The sequence below is a fragment of the Lepidochelys olivacea genome (genome assembly GCF_965140295.1).
Source record: "Lepidochelys olivacea isolate rLepOli2 genome assembly, chromosome: 24".
Classification (NCBI taxonomy): Eukaryota; Metazoa; Chordata; order Testudines; family Cheloniidae; genus Lepidochelys; species Lepidochelys olivacea.
This window is the reverse complement of record NC_140434.1, coordinates 11,004,957-11,032,272: the sequence shown is the minus strand read 5'-3', so window position 1 is coordinate 11,032,272 and position 27,316 is coordinate 11,004,957. Positions and strand designations below refer to the sequence as shown.

The 27,316-nt window shown below is 47.4% G+C and overlaps 1 pseudogene across 1 annotated transcript; it reads right to left on the bottom strand.

Moving 5' to 3' along the window:
* Positions 1-277: 277 nt before the first annotated feature.
* Positions 278-26,807, bottom strand: LOC311512771 (NACHT, LRR and PYD domains-containing protein 12-like; annotated as a pseudogene). Its single transcript, XR_014714636.1, has 11 exons — positions 26,692-26,807; positions 24,808-24,867; positions 21,486-21,652; positions 18,047-18,224; positions 14,172-14,237; positions 11,223-12,959; positions 8,714-8,800; positions 5,844-6,014; positions 5,322-5,489; positions 2,080-2,141; positions 278-730 (listed from the first exon to the last, which is right to left on the bottom strand). The product of XR_014714636.1 is annotated as an NACHT, LRR and PYD domains-containing protein 12-like (transcript).
* Positions 26,808-27,316: the final 509 nt, after the last annotated feature.

The following is a 27,316-nucleotide window of genomic DNA, read 5'->3' as shown; positions in this document are numbered from 1 at the left end:
AGTAGCAAAAGAGCCTCTGCAGTATAACACTGCTTAACCAGAAGCCAAACACAGTCCCCTTTAGGCACTCCAGCCCTTGGCTCCCATCCAAAGAGGTCTAATATAGTGAGGGGTGATTGAAAACCTAATTCACCATATGTGTGGTTCTTATTAATCCTAAAGGATCAGACACTTGCCTTCAGATCAATATGTACCTCAGATCTTACCCAAATATCACACTGTCAGCCAATCTTTAGTAAACTAACTAAACATTTATTAAGAAAAGAACAGAGTTAAAATGATTAATAGATTTATACATATAAATGATTCCAAGGTCCTTAGATCAGGATTGTAGCAGTGATGTTACAGACAGCTGGCTTGCAAAAGTCTCTCTGGTAACATCCAAAAGATTGGAAGATTCTCAGTCCATAGTTCAAAATACGTTTTTTTTTTTATTGTAAATCTCCAGTCCAGAGAATTGGAGCAGGAAAGAGACAAAATGAAGATGTCTCAAGTGCCTTTTATATCTTCTGCCATGTGCATGGAAAGTTACTGTCCCAAACAAAGCCCACAGCCCCTGTGCCTAGTCCAAGGTCACATGAGCATATCCCATGCCCCTATATGTTTTGCTGAATCACGGGGGGCGGCCATTGGCTCCTCACTGTCTGAGGCATCCAGAGGCAAAGCTGTCTGAGTGGGATGAGTTTCTCCAACGGCCTGGCTGGAGATGATGGAAATCTATATCTGGAGGCTGTCACCCAGAAATACAACACATTTAAGATACAAGTGCATAGCCAATATTCATAACTTCAGATACAAATATTATACATGCATATGAACAGGATAATCATACTTAGCAATTCATAACTCTTCTTACTGATCCCTTACATTACATACTTTGTACAAGATTTATGGAAATTGTGTGACACTGGTAACAATGGTGATAGAAATGGCCACCTTTCTTTATACACAGCATCACACTCAGTTTATGGCAATTCTTTTTGCTGTAGTTGCCATGTCACACAACAATACAAATCTGAAGTTTCCATGACAACAATGGGTTTGGAATCAATTCAAAAAGAAATAAACTATGTTGGGAATGACAGCATATTTAGACCTGATTGAAGCCTGCTTTAAATTTTAAGAGTCTTTTCTGATAATATTTCACAATGTATGCATAAGTAAAACTGTACATGTGAAGAAACTGCAGTGTAATCATGTTTGGTTTGTGTACGTGTAAGAAATTGAAGAGTACTCATATTTGTGAGAAAAAGAAAAGATAAAGTAACTAAAAAGCTAGAAAACCCCATCTTGAACTAATACTAACCCTGTACTGACAGAGGAGGAGAGTTAACATGGAAATGAGACTAATACATAAGCATAAGTTAAGAAAAGCATACAAAAAGTCATAAGTCTGTAACAAAGGGAGGTTGAAGGTGTTTTGTCCAGCGCTGGAAGTGACTGCGATGGAATCATCCTGATGAGCTTCCCACTTGTAAATGATCACTGCTTACTGAATGTTTTCCCGTGATAAAGATTGGTTAGACCCATCTGCTGAGTAAGTGAATCTCAATCCAACAAACAGGTTGACTAATGGCAGTAAGAAATGAATTCGAAGAGCAGCCCATTGCACCAGTGCTGGGGATGGAAGTTTTGGCAGGGTTTCCAGGAAGTTATTTCCAGGTGTTTTACATGTAGCAGAATGTGCATCAGATTTTTCCCCCCGCCACCCCTTCCCCCCCTGTCTTACTCCCACAATAAATCATCCCAGTGGTGGTTAAACCAGGCAGTGCATTCAGAGAGGTGCAATTCCCAGAGTCAAGTGCTGTTATCACAGGATGGAAGAGCATAGCAGCACTGTCAGATTAAAAGAAAAGGAGGACTTGTGGCACCTTAGAGACTAACCAATTTATTTGAGCATGAGCTTTCGTGAAGCATCCGATGAAGTGAGCTGTAGCTCACGAAAGCTTATGCTCAAATAAATTGGTTAGTCTCTAAGGTGCCACAAGTCCTCCTTTTCTTTTTGCGAATACAGACTAACACGGCTGTTACTCTGAAACCTGTCAGATTAAAGAGTCCTTTAAATATGAATCTTCAGACCTTCTCTCTGAAGGCTCCTCAGCTGCCTTTCCACTGCTGGAGAGAAGTCGTTCAAACTCAATCTAGGAACAAATCGGGAAAACACGCAGGGTTATTGTCTGGGAACCCACAACCCAAATGGTTATAACTCTAGTACTGTTACAAGGCAAACTTTGGCCAGTAGTCCTGTCCTATTCCTATAGGAATTGGACATGTTACCAGAGACCTGGAATATCTGTCTTCCAGGATCAGTCTGTTTATAGGACTCTATGCTCTCTGTCTTTCTGAGAGGTTGCAGTAAACTTCTCTATCGCACCTTACATTTTTCTGCAAAAACAACTCCATGACAGATGCTAGTGTCTTACTGCAGGACTCATTCAATATTATCTTTATTTGTTAAGCACTAAATCATAGAATATTAGGGTTGGAAGAGACCTCAGGGGGTCATCTAGTCCAACCCTCTGCTCAAAGCAGCACCAACACCAACTAAATCATCCCAGCCAGGGCTTTGTCAAGCCAGGCCTTAAAAACCTCTAAGGATGGAGATTCCACCACCTCCCTAGGTAACCCATTCCAGTGTTTCACCACCCTCCTAGTGAAATAGTGTTTTCTGATATCCAACCTAGACCTCCCCCACTGCAACTTGAAACCATTGCTTCTTGTTCTGCCATTTGCCACCACTGAGAACAGCCGAGCTCCAACCTCTTTGGAACCCCCTTCAGGTAGTTGAAGGCTGCTATCAAATCCCCCCTCACTCTTCTCTTCTGCAGACTAAATAACCCCAGTTCCCTCCGCCTCTCCTCCTAACAGGGTGCTTGGAGCTGTACAAGAAATTAAAGAGACTAAGTCCCTATCCCAATGACTTTTGCATTTTTAAAAAAACAGCCAGCAAACGGACATAAAGAACTTTTTAATATTTGTGATAGAAGGAGGCAGTGCTGTCTTGATATTGAGGTGGATTTATATCAGTGGGCTTTGCAGAAGCAGTGGGATTAAAATGAGAAGAAGATGGCACACTGGGAGAGATCATAGCAGATGGCCTGAAAGGAGGCATAAACACAACAGTGGAAGAAAGCACCCAAAGAACAGTGGGGCTGCAACTGCTGGTGAAGTGAAATGGATGAGGTGGGATCTGATAAGCTACAAGATCAGGGATGTTGGCCATAGAGCCTTGAAAGTGAGGATCATAATCTGAAAGTGATTTGATGCTATAGGTCAGAGGAGTCAGTGGAGAGAGCTGAATACAGGAGTGGTAGGGTCCAAAACATAAGCAAGGAAGGTGATTTTGGCTGCTGCGTTGTGAGTGGATTGGAGGGAAGCAAGGTGGGGAAGATGCTTAAAAGAAACCACACCAGTGGGCATGGTATAAAAATCTAGATACATTTGCTGGGGGGAAAAGGAGCCTTGAAAGGAAGAGACTAGAGTAGTCAAGCGGTCAACTCTTGTCCCTCTGATCAATCTTTGTGGATGCAGAAGAGATCTCTTCAATGGGGTGCTCATGTGGCCCTATTATATAGTCAAAATCCGAGCCAAATTCTTCGCTATGGTTGGCCATTGACATGATTGGTCTCCTGCACTGAGCCACCAAGACAGCCTAAAAACTTTCTAAATCCCAACCACCAGACTCCTATTACTACTGCTCATCTCTCCCTTATATCCACAGAGTTCCTGTATTGTCAATCAAATGAGTATGCACACAGGAATCCAATAGCAAGTCAGATGGGTTGGGCAACACTGAACATCTCCTTCCCAGACCATTCTCTGATCAGCAAAGAATTCCACTGACAACCATTACTCTCTTTCATATATCCACTGGAGAGGGGTATGGAGGGAACAGGAGTTATGACAGTAGAAGGTAGTGATGAGCTGCCAAAATCTTAACAACCGGTTCCCTATACAAAGTTCTGGTTTAAGGGATGTGCCCCAGTATGTATTTTTTGTACCAACAGGGTTACCATACGTTCATATTTTCCCGGGAGGAATTTTTAAAATTTAAAAATTCCTCCCGGACGGCAATTTAAGAACCAAAAAGCCTGACCTGTCTGGGAAAATACAGGTGTGTGTTAACCCTGCCTAAAGTTCTTTTTTTAAAAAGATGGGCCTGAACTAGAAATGAGCTCCGTTTCACATGTGTGGGTCCCTGCCACTCCCTGGGGGTGTGCTAGGGTGACCAGATGTCCCGATTTTAGGGTCTTTTTCTTATATAGGCTCCTATTACCTCCCACCCCCTGTCCTGATTTTTCACACTTGCTGTCTGGTTACCCTAGGGTGTGCACATGTGTGGGTTCCAGCTGCTCCCTGCCCCCCTCATTGAGGCTGGTGTGCAGGGTTACTGCCCTGGGAACTGCGGGGCACCAGTGGACGTGGGGCCAGCTGCAGACAGGGGCGTGGGGCAGGGCTAGCTGGAGGCAGGGGGGGCAGGGCTGGCTGTGGGCAGGGGGTCCGGAGCTGGCTGGAGACAGGAGGGTGCAGGGCTGGCTGGAGGCAACGGGGTGTGGAGCTGGCTGGAGACAGGAAAGGGGCTGGCTGGAGGTAGGAGCTGGCTGCGGGCAGGGCAGGGGGTGTGGCAGGGGCTGGCTGCAGGCAGAGGGTGCGGGGGTGGCTGGAGACGGGCTGGCTGTGGGCAGGGCAGGAGGTGTGGCTGGGGCTGGAGACAGGGGCTGGCTGCGGGCAGGGCAGGGAGGGGGTGTGGCAGGGATTGGCTGAATACAGGGCAGGGAGTGCGGCAGGGGGTGCGGCGGGGGGCTGGCTGCGGGCAGGGAGTGCGGCAGGGGGTGCGGCGGGGGGCTGGCTGCGGGCAGGGAGGGCAGGGGGTGCGGCGGGGGGCTGGCTGCGGGCAGGGAGGGCAGGGGGTGCGGCGGGGGGCTGGCTGCGGGCAGGGAGGGCAGGGCTGGCTGCAGGCAGGGCAGGGGCTGGCTGTGGGCAGGGTGGTGGGTGCTCACGGGGAGAGCAGCAGGACACAGCCCAGGCCCAGCAGAGCAGCCGGGGACCCACCAGGCAGCATCGGGAGCCCCAGGGCCAGGGGTCGGGGGAGCAGCAGCAACAGGGCTCGTGCCCAGGGCCAGGCAGCAGCCCACATGGCTCCCGCAGTGCAGCGCCCCCGGTGGCCAGAGGAGGAATTACATCACTTCCTGGCCGGAGCCCATCAAAGCCTCAGCGCCCCCTGCAGGGAAGAGGGTTAACAACCGGTTCTAAAACTGCTTCAAAATTTAACAACCCGTTCGCGTGCACTGGTGCGAACCGGCTCCAGCTCACCACTTTACCTGATGTCGGTGAGGCTGGGGCTGGTCAGGATAAGGAGATGCATGTCTTCTGCGCACCCATCAGTGTAAACATTTGCACTCAGGTTCAGATGCCGGAGGGTGGAGTTTTTGGAGAGAGCAGAGCAGAGTCTCCCACAGGAGTCATCTGATAAACCATTTTCCTGGAGGCTGCGTCAGAGCATTGGACAAATCCATTAGAGAAATGGGCTACATTGACAGTTCATATCTAATCGCTTGTGCCCATCTGAGCATCTCCTCACCATCTTCCCTATATTGTTATTGATATTCATATTATGAGAACACCTAGAAATGTTGATCAGGGTTTCATTCTGCTCAGCGTACAACCAGGGCTGGTCAAAACTGTTTTTCAGTAAAAAATTTGGGTTTTATGAAAAAATTTTGCAAAAAAGTGTACACTTTCCACAGAAATTTGGCGGGGGGGGACATTTTAACCAAAAAGCTGATGCTCTAGAAGCCATTAGTGCCCTCAGGCAGAAGTGTCACCATCAGGTTGATACTTACACTAATTTCTGAATCTTGCATTGTGGGGTCTCAAGCACCTCTAACAGGGTGGAAAGGCCAGTGTTCCGCATTTTGTTTCTGGTCAGATCAAGACTGAAGAGGGTCTGGTTCTCCTTGAGGGCAGAGGCCAGGGCTGTACAGCTTGCTTCTGTGAACATGTTCTGCCCTAGGCTAGAGAGCAGAGAGGAAAAGAGAGAGAGAGTGAAAGGGAGAAGGAGGAAAAGATAAAGAGGAGATGAGGAACAAGACAATGACAAGTCAGGAAATGGAGTGAAAATAAAACAGTAGAAGAAACAGGAGGACAAATCAAAAAGAGAAAGTACCCAGAATAATAGACAGTGGGGCAGGAGGGTGGGTGAAAGGAGTCGTGGACAATGAATGAAAGAAAGAATAGGAGAGAGGCCCCATGAATCACCCAGATGTGAAGGAGCAGACAAATCAGAATGAACAAAAACCACATGAGGGTGGAATGCAAGAGCCACAATGCAGAGAAAGGATGGAAGCCATAGGAGCAGAATGAGGAAGAAACAGGAAAAGGTTACGTTAGCTTTTCACTTACTACATGTTTGACGCTCCAGTACTCCACAGTGTTTTTGAGAGCCAAGCTGGCTGCATGTTGGGATATGATTCTGTCTTTGGGACTCTAGCAGAGGGATCAATACAGTGCAATAAAAGGCAGTCTCAGGAAGAGAAACGTTGAATTATGATCCAGTGTTAGACATGGGGCATCTGGTCCATGCCCAGGATGCTAGAGTAGGATTGTTCCCAAACATCTATTCTCCAGTGTCTTGGCCATACTGGCTGCAAAGTCTTTTTCAACTGTTCCTGCTTGCTAGGTTTCTCCTTCCTATCGGGTATATGTATTTTGAATGATTTATCCTTGGATGTGTTAGCTTTGTTTGTACAAGTTGAACCTGAACTTGTTTCCTGCCCATGGTTTTAATCTCTCTAGGCCCCTTTGGGCTTGACTACAAACAGATTTGCACGGAAATAATTCACATTTTAATTCACATCCTTTGTTATTTTGGTACAAGTCTGTGTGAACACTGATATTTCCAAATAAAATTATCCTATTTTGATTTAACTTACTTTGTTTTCTAAAAGCCTTTGGCTAAACTGAAATAGGACACTTTTTTTTTATTCTGAGATAAGAGTATCCACACACACATTTGCTTTGAAATAATTTAATGTGAATTCATATATTCATATATTTTAAGGCCAGAAGGGACTGCATTACCCCTTCTGCTTAACAATCTGTCCCAACTTGTATTTAGCTCAGACACTCTACTTCCTTCCCTAGACCAGAAGAAGAGCTCTGTGAAGCTCTAAAGCTTGTGCCTTCCATCAACAGAAGTTGATCTAATAAAAGATACTACCTCACTTACCTTGTTTTCTGTGCAGGTACTTATAGATAGTGATCAGTCATCCCTTAACCTTCTCTTTGTTAAACTAACAGATTGAGCTCCATGGATTTCTTTTCCAATCCTTTAAGCATTCTCATGGCTCTTCTCTGCCCCATCAGCCATTCCATTATTTTGCCCAGAAACAAAGTTAGGCTGACAAACCTATAATTATCTGAGTCATCCCTCTTTTTAAAAATTGGCACAACGTTAGCTTTCTTCTAGTCCTTTGGAACTTCCCTAGTGTTCCAGGATGTACTGAAACTCAACATTCACAGTCCAGTGATCTGCTCAGCCTGCTCTTTTAAAACTCTCAGATCCAAGCTATGGGTGATTTAAGAGTGTCTGACTTTAGTAGCTATTAAAACTGATTCAGTTTTTCCAGTTAGTTTGTGTAGACAAGCCCTTTGTATCGTTTCTGTTCTCAATGCTGTTTGCAACTCCTCCCAATTTACTGTGATCTCTGAATGTAATTAACATGGTCTTTACTCCCTGTTCCAAGCAATTTATTAAAATACTAAATAAAATGGGCCCTAACTCCAGTCCACAGAGTAAGCCACAAAGTGCCTCCTCACAACATTATGATCGGCCGTTTATCATTACCCTTCCGCCCACTTTCATGCTATATACTGACATATCCAAACCAATATAAATTAATTTTTCAAATGAGATGTTGAGATACACTGTATCAAATGCTTTACTAAAATCCTGAGCCATTATCTCAGCTGCATTCCTTTCATATAGAAATGTATTCAACCAGTTTTGAGGGTACAGGGAAAATCCAGTATGTTGTTGCAAATCTATGAATAATTATGCTTCTCCAATGACCAGTGAGATGACCCTCAATATTTTATAAGCCAAGAGTAGTTTCTATCTTAGCTATTCCCTAATTTGGACATTCAGAATTAACACAGTATAGTATTATTTACAGGAATCATTTCACCCCGTACTGAAAAGCCGTCACCTCTGCAGTGGGGACCAGAAGCTACGTAGCAGCATACAGCAATATCACTTACAGGCTAGAGCAATTAGTGAAGACTTTTCTAACAAACAGAAACAGCGGAGGGCATTTAGGGAAACAGAGTTCAACAAATCCAATTAGAATTTGACCAGGTCATGAGATTTGATGCTTCTAATCTTGTGAAGGCCACCACGGGAACTTTAATGGTCACAAGCACCCAGGAGGGACCTAAGTTTTGTGTCTCCGTAGCAAAGCCCTTGCTGGGATATTGGTTGAGCAGTGACTGAAAGGGAAGAGTGCCAGGCCACATAGTACGTGATCATCCCCACTTCACGCAGCATGCCAGCTTTGCCTGGTGAGTCACTCATCGGGTCCAATGCCACTTAGCTTTTTGAAGATAGGACAAGACCCCAGAACAAGACAGTACAACTGCAGGCATATCACTTATTTGGAAATCAAAAACACTGAATTACTCTGAGGACACAGACAGAAAACAAGCATGACGTTACCTCAGGTCTTCTAGCCTACAGTTTGGATGCTTTAGTACAGAGCAAATATTCTTCATTGAATCATCCTTCAAATCGTTGTCTGAGAGGCTGGGGGGGAAATGAATAGAGAGAATTACAGGCTTGGACTCAGACACATTGTGTTAGCTTCAAAGCTGAAATCCTGGGCTGAGCTTCCCTTTCAGTCCCTTGGAGGAGTACTGTTTACTAAGACAGCATGGACCTGTGGATAAGGCACAAAACTGACAAGCAGGACTTCTGGAATCCATCTCCAACTCTGTTACAAATGAAAAATTACAATTTGCACATGCTCAGCAGGGACTGGTAGAGCTTAACAGCTAAAAGGTCCCAAGATCCCATCCTCGCTGAGCAGGCTCCAGCCTCTTTCCACTCCTAGTGCTGCCCAGACTGCTCATGCACCATCCCCACAGAGCTAAACTGAACATGCTTTCAGCTGCTCTGGGCTGGGGTGAAACCAAAACCCAGAACTCGGAGCAAGGAACCAGCCCATCAATGTCCCCATTATCTCTTCTGCTGGGGCCCAGGCTGCACAGAGGAGGAGGATGCCTGATTTGAATGCAGAAAAGACAAAAGCCAGACCAGGATGAAGGAAAGGAGTAGCCTGGGACAAGGAGTATGGTGAGACTGGGACTGGGAGTTGAGGGGAGACTGGGACTGGCTGAGCAAGGAGTCTGGGAGCTGGTGGCGGATAGGGTAGATTGAGACTGATTGCTGGGCAAAGAAACTGGATAAGGAGCTGGGGACGCCTGGGGCAGGGCAGTAACTGAGTTTGAATGAGGAGCCCATAGATGGAAACTGGAACTGGAAACCAGTGTCGGCAGAGGGGAGAGACAGCTCAGACAAGGAGCCGGGCATCGGGAACTGGGACTGGCTGGGCAAGGAGACTGGGACTGGGCTTAGGGAAAGGGAGAGACTGGGATTGTGGGGGAGTGTGGGACTTGGACAGCAAGCCTGGAGGGATTGACTAGGACTGGCTGGGCAAGGTGACTGAGACTGGGAGGTGAAGCCTGAGTAGTGGAGACTGGGACTGGGTAGACAAGGAGAATGGAACTGGAACAAGGACCACAGGTAGAGAAGAGACCTGGCCTGACTGTGATAGGATGGAGGAAAACAGCAGAAGAGTCTGTGCCCACTAGAGCACACTCCCCTCCAAAGTCTGGAATGGACCCCAAGATTCCTGAGTCTAACCATTCCTCGCTGTCAGCAAATAGCTGTAAAATCCAGTGGCAAGGGGTGTCATCCTTAGAGACAACACAGTGGGTGACAACCTACTACTGTTACCAGTTACTCAGTTAGGTCAAGTGGTAGAGGTCTGTGCAATGGATCTAGACCCTGCTAATAGCCTATGTGGCTGTCAATAAGAGGCAACACGATGGGATTTCTGGGGGGGGGGTTGTTTGTTTGCTTTTTCTAAAACCTAGGAAATTACACACACACAAAACACAGGTCTAAGTTAAAAGAACATTATTAAGGTTGCAAAGTGAAGCACTCAAAATTTAGGAAATGCCATGTCATAAACATACAGCTAAGGGTAGCATAAAGTCCCTCCTTTACCTGTAAAGGGTTAAGAAACTCAGATAACCTGGTTAGCACCTGACCAAAAGGACCAATAAGGGGAGAAGATACTTTGAAATCTGTGGGGGAAGGCTTTTGTTTTGTGTTTGTGTGTTCTCTCTGGAGACACAAAAAGAGACAGACCAAGTAATCCAGCTCCAACTGAATGATGCATCTAAAATTACAGAAATAGTCAGTAATAGCAAGGAAATGCATTTGAGTATATCTTGTTTTAGCTTGTAAATTTTCTCTATGCTAAGAGGGAGGTTTATTCCTGTTTTTGGTAACTTTAAAGTTTTGCCTAGAGAGGAATCCTCTGTTTTAAATCTTATTACCCTGTAAAATTATCTTCCATCCTGATTTTACAGAGGTGTTTCTTTTACTTTTTTTTCTTTATAATAAAAGTTCTGTTTTTAAGAACCTGATTGGGGTTTTTAGGGTACTAAAAACCCAAGGGTCTGGTCTATGCTCACCTTGTTTACTCTCAAGCCTCCCCAGGAAAGGGGGTGAAGGGGCTTGGGGGGATATTTTGGGGAAACAGGAACTCCAAGTGGTCCTTTTCCTAAATCTTTGTCTAACTCACTTGGTGGTGACAGCGATTCCATTCCAAGGACAAGGAGGTATTTGTGCCTTGGGGAAGTTTTTAACCTAAGCTGGTAGAAATAAGCTTACGGGGTCTTTCATGCAGATCCCCACATCTGTACCCTAGAGCTCAGAGTGGGGAGGGAACACTGACATGCCAGTATTTAAGGTTGTCTGTGTAATCTTAATTAGCCCCGTATACATATTCATAATGATAGGATGGGTTTGGTGGTATGTTACCGAATGGTGTAACCTCTGTATCAGTAACACTGTTGTCTGCCTGACAGCACTGCTGAGGCCACTGACATGTCAAGTCTCTGATATTTTCAACTTTATATACAACCTCTTTTCCTACCTCAGTTCTCTGACTTTGTGCATCTCCGGTCTGAGTCGCTCCAGGCCCTCGTTCTGGATGAAGCAGGAATCTAGGGTTAGGCATTGTATTTCTTCACAGCAACTCAGAACATAAGCAAGGACTGTGCAATCCACTGGCATGAGGTATAACTCTGAGAAGTCCATGTGGGCATCTTTGCCCAACACATCACGCACAAGTTGGCTATTCCGGGATTCAAACAGCAAATGCAATAAATTCATCAGCCTTCTCTTCCCTTCAGGATCTTCTCTGCTTTGCAGCTCTTCATAGTTCATCTCACTGAGGCACTCAATAACCTTGCGAGTTGCCTCTGCAGAGAACTTCCCCACATATTTCTCCAGGGGCATCTTGGTTGCAGGATGGGAGAGGCCAACCAGGAAGCGAGAGAAGATCTCATAATCACCTTCCTTACAGGACCTGGCTTTATCCATTGTGTCTCTGAACTTGTCCTCTTTGTAATCGAGATACTGCACGAGGGCAGCAAAGAACTCCTGGATAGTGAGGTGAAGAAAGGAGTAGGTCACCTGGGCAGAGTCATCAGTTTGAGGGTTCTCCACCAAGAAGCCACTGAGGAAGGGAGAAAACTCCACATTGGCAACCTCTAAGTAGTGCGGCTGAAAGACAAGTGTGCGATATGTGAGGCCATATTCAGCCAACCGTCCGACATTTACCAATATATCTCGCATCCTCTGAGGCTCAGGCCGCTCCTGGGTGTGATTGGCCATAATATGGGTGATGTAGCTGACAAAGAGCTGGGTCACTGTTTTGGGTGCAGGCTGTGGTCTCCCTGCCGTGGCCATGAAGCAGGGTTTCAGGGCCGTGCAGGTGATCCAGCAGTAAGACGGGTTGTAGCACAGCGTGTACAGAACCTGACTGTCCCTCACATATGCAAAGGCTTTTCTAGAGGCTCGCTCGTCTCCAAAGAACATGGAAAAGTATCTTTCCCTTTCCTTGGAGAGGAAGCCCACGATACTGGCCACCCTATGGAAGACTCCAGCCTCCAAACTGGTCAACTTGCTGGGGCGGCTGGTCAGCAGCACAGAACATCCCTTCAGCAGAGTCTGATTCAGCAGGCTGGCGACAATCACAGTAACTGGCTTCACATCCCCCAGGTTCATACACAGCTCCTGGGATCCACCTCTGCTTAATTTCAAATCAGTTTTGCTCTCATCCAAGCCATCAAAGATGAAGAGCAACTTCTCAGGGTCTTCCAGGACTCTTGGGAGCTTGTCCTGGAGGTGTGGATATATTTGACAGATCAGAGATTCTAGGCTCCTCTTCTCAGTAATAGTGTTCAGGTCCCGGAACTTGAAGAAGAAAACAAAGGCAAATTTCTGGTAGTGCTTCCCCGTTGCCCAGTCAAAGATGAATTTCTGCACCAGGGTTGTCTTGCCTACGCCAGCTACTCCGCTCACCATCACAGACAGGGGGACATGGTGGGTTCGAAAGCACCAGCGGAAGAGCCGGTCAGGGGTGATGCGCTCCAGCTCACTCTTTATTCTTCTCTGGAGGCGATATTCATTCAGCTCCCCAGCTGCTGCTAGGGCTTCGTGCTCCTGGTGTGTCTGCTTCTTGAAGTGACGGTCTGAGATGACCTTGAGCTCCACGTAGCGGTTAAAGATGGGGAAAATCTGTCCTTCTTCAGATCGCCTGGCATCTTGTTTTCCTTCATCATCCCTGTGAGATCACAGAGTTTGGCTTTGTGCTCTACTTGACAAGCTGAAAAGGAGAAATATGGTTATTTCCCCTCTCCCTCACCTCATCACTGTTTGTTTTTTGAGGGTTAGTAAATGGAAGTTTTGATAGAAAAACTTCTCCTCTAAATTGTACTCTAATCAGACAATATGGTGAGGGAATTAGGTGGATGGTTGCTCTGGACTCACTTGTTTCATCTCCTCTCTCCTCTGCTGGGCCTGATCATGAATAGTTCTTCTGGAATTTGCCCTGAGTCTGACAGGGCACCGCTGCACTACCTGGTCCAGCTCATGTAATCCAGTAGGGAACAGAAATTTACCAGAATCCCTGCACTTGAGCAGAGGGACAGAGGCAAAGCAGAGATCCCCAGAGACAATTTGGATACCCAGAAAAGACTTTCGGGAAACTGGCAGTTTATTACATCACTGCCACCATTTTGAATTACAAACTGTGACTCACCTGTGTGCATAGTTTACTGGCTTTAACCTCTCAATAATTCTCATTTCCTTTTCTTAGCTAATAAAGCTTTAGTTTACTATAGAATTGGCTACCAATGTTGTCTTTGGTCTAAGATCTAGAGTACCCATTGATCTGGGGTAAGTGACTGGTTTCTTAGGACTGGCAGTAACCTGATGTGTGATTTCTGGTTTAAGTGACCTTTTATCACAAAGTCCAGTTTGTCTGGGTGGCAAGATAGACTAGAGAGTCTAAGGGGACTGTCTGTGACTCTATGGTAAGACTGAGATAGTGATCCAAGAGTTCATATTTGTCACTGGCTTGGTGCAATCTAATCATAGAACACACCACCAGCGTGGGGTCTCTTCTCTGTTTTCTGACAGTCTGCCCTGAGGTGCGCACTCACAGTCATGAGCCACTTCAGACAGTGTGACCAGGTTTGCTCCCTCCTAGTGCTTCCTGGGATACAAACCCCCAGTGGAGCAGGCAGGATGCAAGGCTATAGTCCTGTCCTTCCTCTATACTGCACACCAGGGCTGGTTGGACACACGGGTATATGCTGCATCCCTTGGATGGGGGAAGCAGAAGACATGCTCCCCCACAGGCTGCGGAACTCCAAGAGGAACTGTGCCCCATTGAAGCACAACGCCTCTCAGCACTCCCTCTGGGGCCAGCAGCCTCCACATTGCCCGCAGGGCAGGCCTGTGATCGAGCCCTTCTTGGCTTGACAAGAGACACAGTGTTGGCAGAGTTAAGTGCAGTTCAGTTCCCTCACGGTACCTTTCAGTTCTGGGTCAAGGGCATGTCCTGATTCATTCAGGAGAATTTCCAGTAACAGATTGTGACCTAAACAGAGAGAAAGATACAGACTGTGCGGTTAGCTGGCATGGAAGAGTGTACCCAATGCTTGTACGTTAGCAGCTCCAATAGATCCAGTCCAACTCTGAATTCCACCTGTGGGGCTCCATGTTTTGGATCTCAGGACCTGCAGGCTAATGAGGTCTCAGTGACATTGGACCCAAAGAACCATTGTGTTGCCCTCCCCTGCTACTGGCTGCTCTATTCTGTACCTCCCATTCCTCTGTATTTCCCCTTCGATCTCCTTCCTGCTCCCCACATTCCCGTGCCCCTGTGATGGAGTGCTGGGCAGCAGCAGGTAGACCAGGACTCTGATCACTGGATCGCCAATTCAATCGCCCCACACTAAACCTGGGGGGCAAGCTGTGCATAACTGATAGACAGGAAATGGGCTGGATTAGCCCAGAAAGTAGAAAATGTCCAGGAAAGGAGTGCTCAGGGAGGAAGGGAGTAACAAGCCTTGTGGATGGGGGGAAGCGGTGGATGTGGTATATTTTGACATTACTAAGGCTTTTGATACGGTCTTGCATGACCCCACAAACAAACTAGAGAAATACAACCTAGTTGGTGCTTGTCAAGGTTCCTTCCCCACTCTAAACTCTAGGGTACAGATGTGGGGACCTGCATGAAAACCTCCTAAGCTTACTTTTACCAGCTTAGGTTAAAACTTCCCCAAGGTACAAACTATTTTACCCTTTGCCCTTGGACTTCCACTGCCACCACCAAACCATATCTGGGTTTATTTTTATTAGGAAAGCATTGTTTGGAAACGTCTTTTCCCCCAAAATCCTCCCAACCCTTACACCCCACTTCCTAGGGAAGGTTTGGTAAAAATCATAGAATCATAGAACCATAGAATATCAGGGTTGGAAGGGACCCCAGAAGGTCATCTAGTCCAACCCCCTGCTCGAAGCAGGACCAATTCCCAGTTAAATCATCCCAGCCAGGGCTTTGTCAAGCCTGACCTTAAAAACCTCTAAGGAAGGAGATTCTACCACCAATCCTCACCAATTTGCATAGGTGACCACAGACCCAACCCCTTGGATCTTAAGAACAATGAATAAGCATTCAGTTTCTGAAAAGAAGGATTTTAATAGAAGAAGTAAAAAGTAAAAAAGAATCACTTCTGTAAAATCAGGATGGTAAATACCTTACAGGGTAATTAGATTCAAAACCTAGAGAATCCCTCTAGGCAAAACCTTAAGTTACAAAAAGACACATAGACAGGAATATTCATTCTATTCAGCACAACTTAATTTCTCAGCCATTTAAAGAAATCATAATCTAATGCATATCTAGCTAGATTACTTACTAAGTTCTAAGACTCCATTCCTGTTCTGTCCCCGGCAAAAGCATCACACAGATAGACACAGACCCTTTTGTTCTTCTCCCTCCTCCCAGCTTTTGAAAGTATCTTGTCTCCTCATTGGTCATTTTGGTCAGGTGCCAGCGAGGTTATCCTAGCTTCTTAACCCTTTACAGGTGAAAGGATTTTTCCTCTGGCCAGGAGGGATTTTAAAAGTGTTTACCCTTCCCTTTATATTTATGACAGTGCTACTATAGGGAGGGTGCATAACTGGTTGGAAAACCGTTCCTAGAGAGTAGTTAGCGGTTCACAGTCATGCTGGAAGGACATGACAAGTGGGGTCCTGCAGGGATCAGTTCTGGGTCCAGTTCTGTTCAATATCCTTCATCAGTGATTTAGATAATAGCCTAGAGAGTACACTTATAAAGTTTGCAGCTGATACCCATGCTGGGAGGGGTTGCAAGTGCTTTGGATAGGATAGGATTAAAATTCAAAATGATCTGGACAAACTGGAGAAATGGTCTGAAGTAAATAGAATGAAATTCAATAAGAACGAATGCAAACTACTCCACTTAGGAAGGAACAATCAGTTGCACACATACAAAATGGGAAATGGCTGCCTAGGAAGGAGTATTGCGGAAAGGGATCTGGGGGGTCATAGTAGATCACAAGATTAATATGAGTCAAAAGTGTAACATTGTTGCAAAAAAAGCAAACATCGTTCCAGGCTGTATTAGTAGGAGTGTTGTAAGCAAGACACAAGGAGTAATTCTACTGCTCTACTCTGTGATGATTAGGCCTCAACTGGAGAACTGTGTCCAGTTCTGGGTGCCACATTTTAGGAAGGATGTGGACAAATGGGAGAAAGTCCAGAGAAGAGTGACAAACATGATTAAAGGTCTAGAAAACATGACCTAGGAGGGAAGATTGAAAAAATTGGGTTTGGAGAAAAGAAGACTGAGGGGGGACATAACAGTTTTCAAGTACATAAAAGGTTGTTACAAGGAGAAGAGAGAGAAATTATTCTCTTTAACCTCTGAGGATACGTCAAGAAGCAATGGGCTTAAATTGCAGCAAGGGCGGTTTAGGTTGGACATTAGGAAAAACTTCCTGTCAGGGTGGTTAAGCACTGGAATAAATTACCTAGGGAGGTTGTGGAATCTCCATCACTGGAGATTTTTAAGATCAGGTTAGAGAAGTACACATCAGGGATGGTCTAGATTATACTTAGTCCTGCCTTGAGTGCAGGGGACTGGACTAGAAGATCTCTCGAGGTCTCTTCTAGTCCTATGATTCTATGAGTTGCGAGGTATACTGAAAATATGTTCCTAAAGTCTGTGTCAAGGCAGAGTTGACAAATAGGTTTTCTATCAGATCAAAGATGTTGCAGTGGGGGAGGTTTAGATTGGATATTAGGAAAAACTTTTTCACTAAGAGGGTGGTGAAACACTGGAATGAGTTACCTAGGGAGGTGGTAGAATCTCCTTCCTTAGAGGTTTTTAAGGTCAGGCTTGACAAAGCCCTGGCTGGGATGATTTAACTGGGAATTGGTCCTGCTTTGAGCAGGGGGTTGGACTAATGACCTTCTGGGGTCCCTTCCAACCCTGATATTCTATGATTCTATGTTTATTTACCTGTCCACATGTAAATTAAACATTGTAAGCCAAGACAATAGAAACTCTATTTACATATGAAGTCAACAGGGAGGCAGCTCACCAAAGAATAAGTTATGGGGGTTGTCATGACTCTGGTGACAAACAATAAACTTTGGGAGATATAAGAAGGTAAGGAAGACACCCCTTTATACTGCACTTAGTAATCACACTGCCCAATTACTTCCTGTGACGTGTCATTCCATATTCTTTATGAAAATACACTTATGATATGAATATGACATAACTGAGATATACTTTATATTGTTCTCTTGGGGACAGCAGACCTGGTATCACTGAGAGTGTTCAGTGGAGGACAGGCTGGACACTCCAGGGGGACGCTTCAAAGGGGCTCACGGACTGGGGTGCACCTAGTGTTAGCCTGAAGGCAATGTAAGGGGGCATAGCCTGGAGGAGGTTGCTCAGGTGGTAATAGGCTCATGGTGTCAGGGAGCTGACACCCAGTTAAGTACAAGCAAGACACCCTCACGGTGGAGGCAGAGGGGTGACTTACATTACTGGGTACCCCAAGAACCATCACATACGGATCTTGGCATACATGCCCATATAGCTGTGTCACAGCCCGCTATGGCACCAGTGCAGGCGCAGGGCATGACAGCATCGTAGTGTGGTCACACTATGGTGAGTTAGGCTACCACAGGTTAAATTACCCTGTGCTTAGCATGCAGTGAAGACATAGCTTATGATTAATTAATGAACCCCACAGAAAACAGCCTTGATCTGAGGGCTTGACAAGGAAAAGCCTGTAGTGAAGAACATAGGTTCCCATGGATTCCCCCAGTTGACTTGTTTCCCACTCTGTGCGATGGCTACGTTACCATTCTGAATTATTTCATCCAGCATCCCATGGAGATTAGGGTGAGCCCACCTCCTCTGCAGAGCAAACAGACACTCCCAGAGACCCAGCCTCACAGCATAGCTCACAGCGAAAATATCACCCACTAGCTTCTCTGCGGTGCTGGTTGAGTCATGGTTCTTCTCCCAGCCACTATAATCCTAAAACACAGAAGGACACAAGAGGCGGAAGAATCAGAAGCAGACTGCAATGGCAGGGCAGGGGAGGGGGAGCTTCTATAATAGTAATCAGAAGAGTGACATAGAATCATAGATATGGAGGACAGAAAAGGACCTAGATCAGGGGTGGGCAAACTTTTTGGCCTGAGGGCCACATCAGGTTGTGCAACTGTATGGAGGGCCAGGTAGGGAAGGCTGTGCCCCACAAACAGCCTGGCCCCTGCCCCCTATTCTCCCCCTCCCACTTCCCGTCCCCTGACTGCCTCCTCCTGGGACTCCCTGCCACAAACTGCCCCCCTGGATCACACCCCCTATCCAACCCCCCCTGCTCCCTGTACCCTGACTCCCCAACCTAACCACACCCCCACCCCCTGACAGGCCCCCCGGGACTCCCACACTCTATCCAATCCCCCCTGTTCCCCAACCCCTGATCTCCCCAGAACCTCCACCCCATCCAACCGCCCCCTGTGCCCTGACTGCCCCTCAGGACCTGCTACCCAACCCCCCCACTGCTGCCCCTGTACCATGCCGCTCAGAGTGGCAGGAGCTCACAGCCCCGCTGCCCACGTGGCGGCTTAGCTGCGTGGGAAGGGAAACAGTGGGGGAGGGGCCAGGGGCAAGCCTCCTGGGCAAGGAGCTCAGGGGCTGGGCAGGACGGTCCCGCGGGCACCTCTGACCTAGATAGATCATCTAGTCCAGTCTCTACCACTGACGCAGGGCTCAGTATTATCCAAACCATCCCTGACAGGTGTTTGTCTAACCTGTTCTTAACCACCTCCAATGATGAGGATTCCACAACCTCCCTAGGTAATTTGTTCCAGTGCTTAACCACTCTGACCATTCGGAAATTTTTCCTAACGTCCAACGTAAACTGCCCTTGCTGCAATTTAAGCCCATTGCTTCTTGTCCTATCCTCAGTGGTTAAAGAGAACAGTTTATCACCCTCCTCTTTACAGCAAGCTTTTACATACTTGAAGACTGTTGTTATGTCCCCCCTCAGTCTTCTCTTCTCCAGACCTAACAAACCCTTTTAAAAAAATCTTTCAGAGTAGGTCATGGTTTCTAGACCTTTAATTAATTTTGTTACTCTTCTCTGGACTGTCTCTAATTTGTCCACATCTTTCCCAATGTGTGGTACCCAGAACTGGACCCAGTACTCCACTTGAGGCCTTATCAGTGGCCCATAACATCCTATGGCCAAGGGCTACATCCTGAAAGTGACCATCTGGGCACTTGGTCCATGATTATAAGGGCAACAAAAGGCTCTGCCATAGCAGAGTGACCTGGTGATGGAGTAAAGGCTGCATGTGGCACTGATAGACCACCCCCCGCTCTCACTCCCCAAATCAACCGAGATTTGGGACACTGAAGCATTTCCATTGCTAGGAGAGGTGTGGGGTAGGGGGTCCTACTCTTACAGACCCCTCTAGTGGCCTCCTCAGGAATTATAATTAAGGGAATGGAATGAATGGATTGTTTCTCTTTCAGAAAACACTCTTGCATGCAGAGACAGAGCCGACCCATGCCTGCTGTAGCTGAAAGGGAGCCTGAGACACAAAGCCTTGTGTCAGAGCCCAATATGGGGCCTGAGACCTGAACTAAAGTAGCGGTCAAGCCTTCCTAATATAAAGCAAAGTGAGCAAGAGACAGGCTGTGCGCAGAAGTCAGGCTCTGTCTGCGTGCAGGCTCACAGAATGTGGCAAGACCAAGGCTGGTTTAACAAAAACACACACATCCCCGAGAAGTGCTTGGCATAGGACACTCATGCAAACACATTCCGGAAGGATGGTACCAGAACATCCCGATACCAAGTATGGGACAAACACACTCCCCAAAGATGATACAAGGATACACTGACCCCCAGTTAGGGTGACCAGATAGCAAGTGTGAAAAATCGGGACAGGGAGTGGGGGGTAATAGGAGCCTATATAAGAAAAAGCTCCAAAAATCGGAACTGTCCCTGTAAAATTGGGACATCTGGTCACCCTGCCCTCAGTGTGATGGATAGAGATGTTTTGATCAAACCAACAAGTACAAGGTAATGGGTGGTAACAAACCACCTTAGGGGGCAGTAACTAACTTCATCAGAGGGGCTATATGTAGCTTGTTTGTATGGGTGTATAAAGAGGTATCTCAGGGTATGCCTATACTACCCGCCAGGTTGTCTAGACACAATAAATCGACCCCCGAGCACTCTCCCGTCGACTCCTGTACTGCACCGGCATGAGAAGTGCAGGCGGAGTCGACGGGGGAGCAGCAGCAGTCGACTCACCGCAGTGAAGACACCGCGCTGAGTAGATCTAAGTACGTCGCCTTCAGCTATGTTATTCACATAGCTGAAGTTGCGTCACTTAGATCCACACACTCACAGTAAGAAAAGGAGTACTTGTGGCACCTTAGAGACTAACCATTTATTTGAGCATAAGCTTTCGTGAGCTACAGCTCGCTTCATCGGATGCATACTGTGGAAATTGTAGAAGATCTTTTTATACACACAAAGCATGAAAAAATACCTCCCCCCACCCCACTCTCCTGCTGGTGGGGGGAGGTATTTTTTCATGCTTTGTGTGTATAAAAAGATCTTCTACACTTTCCACAGTATGCATCCGATGAAGCGAGCTGTAGCTCACGAAAGCTTATGCTCAAATAAATTGGTTAGTCTGTAAGGTGCCACAAATACTCCTTTCCTTTTTGCGAATACAAACTAACACGGCTGTTACTCTGAAACCACACACACAGTGTAGACCAGGCCTCCGAGGGAATGTCTTCGGCTGGCCTCGGGGGCAGTGGAAAGTCCTGCCACTGACTGACCTGCGTCCATTGTCACAGGCATACATGTCGTACTTGTACTTGTAGCAAGTATAGGGCACTAATACTGTGCTTTGTCGACAATAAACCTGGCCGGCTGCCTTCGCTTCTAACAGGTCTATGGTTATTGGGCAGTTCGATCGGAGCCTGCTGTGCAGCCCACGCGGAGAGAGGGAGCAGAGTGTGGGCAGCTGGCTTCAGCAGTGTTACTGAGCATGCTTAGTCCCCCAGCAGAAGTTCCTGGAGCCTGTTGTTATCTCTGCATGTCATGGCATGTATGGCCAGCAGCAGCCCTAGACACTCTCCTGCCCTGGAAAAAGACAACTCGGTGTGCGCAAACCCTATCTGCCCTGATATCCACGGACAAGGTTTCTCTAGGGAAATGGGAATGGCAGCTTTAGCCGGGAGTCCATTGTTGTATGCAGGGTGCTGTACCTGGGCCTGCTGTGCAGTGATGACGCGTCCGTGGATGAGTTCCTGCAGCACCATGGGAATGTTGTTCTCTATGACATAGACCATGTCAGGGCGGAAGTGCTCACTCAGCCTCCTCAGCTCCCAAGGGCTATAATTATCCATGTGTTGGCTGAAGGCTTTAACATCACCTGTGGAGAGGACCAGCATTTAGACACCGTGGCTCTTACTGACTGGCATGGACTCGTGTCCGTTCTGTGATCTCTAATCCCAGAGCTTACCTGTACTGCAGGCAGAGTGCTGCTTGGTCCATAATGAGAGGAGCCCGTCAGTCACACTCTGCTGTGGTCACAGTGGTTGATGCAGTAGGGAGTTGGGCAGGAGCATGAGCTGTGGGGAGCTCACAGATACTCTCCTCTCATCCTTTGCCCAGATTAGACTATTCAATTATAAAAAAAACTTAGAAGTGGCTCGTAGCTAAGGCTGTAGTTTGTACAGCACCTAGCACAACGGACTGGGGATCCATGACTGGGGCTCCTAGCTGCAGCAGTAATACAGATCATAAATACAGCTACAATTTTGTCACGGAGGTCGCAAAAGTCATGGAATCTGTGACTTCCAAAGACCTCTGTGACTTCAGCCCTGGTGGCTGGGAGCTGCCTCCTGCAGTGGAAGGGAGCTGTGAGGTACCCCCGCCGCCTGAGGCAGCAGTGCCCACAAGTTCCCAGCTGCCCTGGGCAGCGGGGGGTACCCTGCAGCTCCCCGCCACTGCAGGCAGGGGTGTACCCTGCATTTCCCAACCACTGTGGGGGACAGAGGGATCCCCACAGTTCCCCTCCAGCTGCAGCGGCAGGGGGACCCTGGCAGCTCCCAGCCACCGCCATGGGGCAGGAGGACCCCTGCAGCTCCCCGGCCACTGCCGTGGGGCCAGGAAGACTCCAGCAGCTTCCCGCTGCCGCCGCGAGGCAGACGACCTTGGCAACTCCCCACTGCAGGGCATGGGGATCCTGGCAGCTCCCCACTACCGCCGTGGGCGGGGGATCCCTGCAGCTCCCCACCGCTGCTGCCATGGAGCAGGAGTATCCTGGAAGCTCCCCGCCGCGGGGCAGGGGTATCCCAGCAGCTCCCCACCGCCACCATGGGGCAGGGGGATCCCACAGCTCCCAAATGTGGAGGCAGCAGGGTGATTCCCGCAGCTCCCCACCACTGGGGAACGGGCAGGGGGATCCCAACAGCTCCCAAATGTGGGGGAGGCAATTCCCACAGTTCCCCACTGCTGGGGAAGGGGCAGGGGGACCCTGAAGCTCCCCTCTGCCATGGGGGCAAGGGGACCTTGGAGGTCTGAGCCCCCATGGGTGGTGGGGGCCCCAGAGCTCCCCAGCCACCCCACAGCTACCCAGTCCCTTCCCATGTTATCATGGATATTTTTATAAAAGTCATGGACAGGTCACGAGCTTCCGTGAATTCTTCTTTATTGCCGGAGACCTGTCCATGACTTTTACTAAAAATATCCATGCCCCAACCAGATATTCTGAAAACAGCATGAGATTGTCCACTGAGCACCAAACTCCCTTCTGCCCCCTGGATTTCCACACCCCACAGAAACAGATGTTTCTTGCAGCATGGTTGGAAGGTCAATAGACCTGGTCTATTTCAGGCTGGTGGGAAAGCTGTTCCCCAGCGGAGGGCCCCTCACAGGAAGTGCTCAGCTGCCAGCCCCCTCTCCTTAAAGCCAAGGGGGACTAGCTCAGGCGCCTCTGCCTATCACAGCTGTGCCCATCTGGTACAAGAAGAAAGGGGGTCACTCAAGCAGCAAGGTCCCAACCCCACCTAGGAGTTCACACATCAAATCCAGCACCTTATATTATTCAACCCACAAACCAATCAGTAGCCAGAGCAGATTAGAGCACGAGTAAAACATGCTGCCACCAAGGAGCATCACCTAAGAGGTGGGCTGCTGCATTCTGCACCCTTAGGTGTAGTCCTTTAGGAGGAAGCGCTGTAAGGAATGGGGCAGGGGCTATGGCAGTGGGGCTGAGCTCTATTGTAGGAGCAGTGCTGCTTTGTTCATGATTCGCAGATTCCAAGGCCAAATGGGACCACTGTGATAATCCAGTCTGCCCTCCGGTACGATGCAGGCCACAGAATTCCCCCAAATAATTCCTAGAGCAGAAAAACCTCCAGTCTTCATTTACAAACTGTCAGTGATGGAGAATCCACCACAGCACATGGTGGTTAATGACTCTCACTGTTAAAATGTACGCCTTATTTCCATTCTGAATTTTTCTAGCTTCAACTTCCAGCCATTGGATCATGTTAGACCTTTCTCTGTTTTACTGAAGAGCCCATTATTAAATATCTGTTCCCCGTGTAGATACTTATAGACTGTGATCGTCACCCCTTCACCTTCTCTTTGTTAAACTAAATAGATTGAGCTCTTTGAGTCTATCACTATCAGACCTGTTTTCTAATCCTTTGATCATTCTTATGACTCTTCTCTGAATCCTCTCAAATTTATCAACATCCTTCCTGAATTGTGGACACCAGAGCTGGACACAGGAGTCCAGTACTGGTCATAACAGTGCCAAATATAGAGATAAAATAACCTCTCTACTCCTATTCAGGATTCTCCTGTTTATGCATCTAAGGATCACAATTGCCCTTTTTATCACACCATCCCACTGGGACCTCATGTTCCACTGATTACCCATCAGGTGCCCCCAAATCTTTTTCAGAGTGACTGCTTCCCCAGGGCTTAGTCCCTCATTCTGTAAGTACAGCCTACACTCTTTGTTCCAATATATATACATTTAGCCATGTTAAAATGCATATTGTTTGCTTGCGCCAAGCTTACCATGCTCTGTGTCAGTGACCTGTCCTTTTCATTATTTACCACCCCCCAATTTGTGTGTCATTTGCAAACTTTGGCAATGATGATTTTATATTTTCTTCCAGGTCATTGGTAAACTGTCAGTTAGCATAGGGCTGAGAACTGATCCTTGCGGGACCACATTAAAAACACAGCAGCTCGATGATTCCACACTTACAATCACATGTTGAGACCTATCAGTTAGCCAGCTTTTAAGCCACTTACTGTGCACCACGTTAATTTTATATCTTTCTAGTTTTTTCATCAAAATATCATGAGGTAGAAAGTCAAATGTCTTACAGAAGCCTTAATTATATTACATCACCACTATTACCCTTATCAACCAAACTCATCAAAAAAATATCAAGCTACGTTGACAGGAACTATTTTGCATAAATCCATGTTGATTGATATTAATTATATTACTTTCCTTTAATTCTTGATTAATAGTGAGATATGCCCATCAGTCACACTCACCTTCGGTTGCCGCAGACCTTTGTTTGGAAGCCATTTTATTCCCTCTGCGCCGTTTTCTCTCTGGAAAGTTTACGGAGAGGAAAATGTTCGTCAGACAGGGGCAGGGAGATCATTTCGCTCTACAGCTAAGACAGTCTCACGTTTTGTTCTTAGTGTTTTAGGTCTTCGGAGAAATCTATGAAGACAGTTGATGCCCTCCATAAAGGGCTCCTGTCTCGGAATTAATAACATTCAGCATCAATCCAGGGATTCGCCTTCACAAACCTCAGCAAGCTCTACGAAGCTCTACGAACCGCGGTATTGCTAACACCAAAAGTTCAAACATGATGAAATTAAAAAACGATGACATCATGGGGTTTGGTCTGTCTGCAAATTGCTGACCTTCTCCCACCAGCCCCACCAGGTGTGACACCTAGTGCACGCAACTCTCACAATTGGGCCATTTCAGCCGCGGGGTGATGGAGCCAGAATACTCCAGAATGGTATTCCGGCACTTTTGCAGCCTGGAGGATGCCATTTTGCTCGCACAATAGCATCCTCCACAAAACATGTCCTTGCACTCAACACACATGCGAGGTCACACCGCATGGAGGGTGCCATTCTGTGGAACAAAATAGCACTTTCCAAACAGCGTGACCTCAGACCTGCGTGCGAGGTCGCCCCAGTGGGGGCATTCTGGTCCCGTACAGTCCATTCGGGATACAGCACTAGCTTTCAGCTGCTGCTGCAGGAGCTCTTGTTAAAGGACCTACCCACGATTGGGACCCCATTGTGCAGGGCACTGTACAAACACATCGGAAGATACAGGGTACATCTGCACTGCGGCAGGAGGTGTAATGTCCAGCTTGGGTAGAACTACATGTGCTAGCCCTGAGCGAGCTACTGCACTAAAACCAGAAGTGCAGGCAGTGAGCTGGGGGGTAACATGGGCTGGCCATCTGAGTACATCCTGTCTGAGTCCGTAGATATGTTCCTGGGTAGCTAGCCTGTGCCACTGCAGCTACACTGCTGTTTTTAGCCTGCTAGTTTGATCAAAGCTGGCACAGGTACATTTCACAATCCAGTGCTGAGCACAGTGATGTGGGAGCTGGAATTTGGACCCACCAAACTCATCTCCAGGTGCCCAGACAGCCATTAGATGGGAAAAACTTTTAATCCTAATTGTGCTGGGTAGGAATCGAACTGGAAACCTGCAGGGGAAAGGCTCCATAGTGCTTGAGCAATGAGGCAACCAGTCCCTACTGGGGCCAATGTTCCACCTTTGCAAATAAGGTGTCCTTCTGGCAAGATAACTTTGTTAAATCAAAGTGGGTTCTGACTGCATCAGGATTTGAGTGGAGAACTGTGGTTTAGAGAATGCTTTATATTAAATGGTCCATTCTAAATAGAACATGTTTCCGTTCCCTGTCATTCCCTTTCATTTGCTCTAAATCAATGGTCAGATCTATCCAAGTGTCACTCCATGCAGCTCCCTGGGCTCCTGTAACCCAGTGATGAGTAAGTATGACAAGTCCCTGCTGTGCTGATCTGCAAAGGATACGAGGTGTGTACATCAGGGCTGGGTGTAGTCCTGGTCCCCTGTCCCCTTCAAAGAGCCCTCAGGAGGCTGACTTAAGCCTGTTTTCTGACGTCCTTTACTGAGTTCATGTAACTATCTCGGACTCCTTGGCAGAGAATGGAAAAGCCCTGCTGCAGCGTCACAGACTGCACTGCCTCCTCCCACCCCGCCCCTCACGTTCACTTTCAGTCTGCCTCCCACCCCAGAATCTCCCCAAAACTGCACTTTGGGGAGATTCTGCCCCCACCCCACCCCAATCTCAGGCCTCCAGCTCTCCTCCGTGGGGGAGGGAGGTGGAAAGAGCCCAGGAAAAGCCTGTCACTTACCTTGCAGGCTGTGGGAAGAAGCACCATCTGCAGCCCCCTCCCAGATGTGTCCTCTGGTTCTGCGTGGGTCAGAGGCAGCTCAGTGCGGAAGTGAAGCCCTGCTTCTCATTTCTTATCTGCATGCCACTCCCTGGGTTCAAGGGTCCCTGTACACTATTCATAGTTTTAAACATGGTTCAGGGTTCCAAGTACACAGACTTCAGCCTGCTTAGTCCCCTGGCAAACTCACCATTCAAAATCTTAATAACCTTTTATTAAGGATACAGAACAAGAAGGAAAACAATTAGCATTTACAAAATAAAGTATTAAATAAGGTTGTCATTTTAACACTAAGCCTTGATCCCTTAGCTTTGGAAAGTCTTTAAAAGGAACCCTCCCTTCCTTTCCCTTCCCTATGTGGCAGTCTCTTAGAGAGTAGGAAAAATTGTATTTACTGTCCTTTTGGGGGAAATGAGGAGAAGTGAGTTGAGATGGGCTGCAGCTGTCAGTGTTGCTGCTGTTACAGTCTAAACCCATTTCTCAGAATACAAAACAAGACAAACACACACTCAGTAAGTACCTATTCTGTTCATTCCTTCTGGGGAACCTGGCATTGGCCACTGCTGGAAGACAGGTGTGACGTTGC